Raw genomic sequence first — 519 nt, forward strand, 5'->3', positions numbered from 1 at the left:
AGCTCCAGCTGCCCCCAAAGCCCCTACAGAGATAATTTATTTTATTCTCAGTAACTGACGCCTTCGCCTCCCCCCCGGCCTGAGGCAGCCACGCTCCCTCCCGTCGCCTGGAGGGCGCTCCTTCCCCCCGCCCCGCCCGTAATGGTTTCACCCGCACACCCCCCTCCCCGCACCGCCACAATGGTCCCGCCCGACCGCCATTTTCCCTCCGCACCGCCCTTCTCCCCCAGATTTCCCGCCAAACTGCGCCCGGCCGGAAGGGGGCGGGACGGAACGCGGCCCCCCGGCCAATCGGCGGCAGAGGCGGTGTCGCGCGCATCCTCTTGTGGGCGGGGCGGAGGGGAGGCCGGGCCAATCGCAGCGCGCGGCGGCGGCGTGCCCCGCCCCGCCCCGCAGTTTGCTTTCCGCCGCGCGCTGGTTTTTGCCGCGAAAAAGTTGGTGGCGGCTTTTCGCGGGCAGCCAGGTGCGGAGCGGGGCCGTGCGTGGGGCGTTCGGGGTGGGGGGGTCCCGTGGGGTACT

General features: G+C 71.3%; 1 protein-coding gene across 1 annotated transcript in view; it reads left to right on the forward strand.

Moving 5' to 3' along the window:
* The first annotated feature begins 376 nt into the window (after nucleotides 1–376).
* The window catches only part of MCM5 (minichromosome maintenance complex component 5), a 9,955-nt gene continuing 9,812 nt past the window's right edge, over nucleotides 377–519 (forward strand). Inside the window, exon 1 of the mRNA XM_014963453.1 lies at nucleotides 377–463. The gene's annotated coding sequence lies outside the window, so the exon portion shown is untranslated. The remainder of the gene's footprint in view (nucleotides 464–519) is intronic.

The sequence above is a fragment of the Calidris pugnax genome, unplaced genomic scaffold, assembly GCF_001431845.1.
Source record: "Calidris pugnax isolate Ruff unplaced genomic scaffold, ASM143184v1 scaffold44, whole genome shotgun sequence".
NCBI lineage: Eukaryota > Metazoa > Chordata > Aves > Charadriiformes > Scolopacidae > Calidris > Calidris pugnax.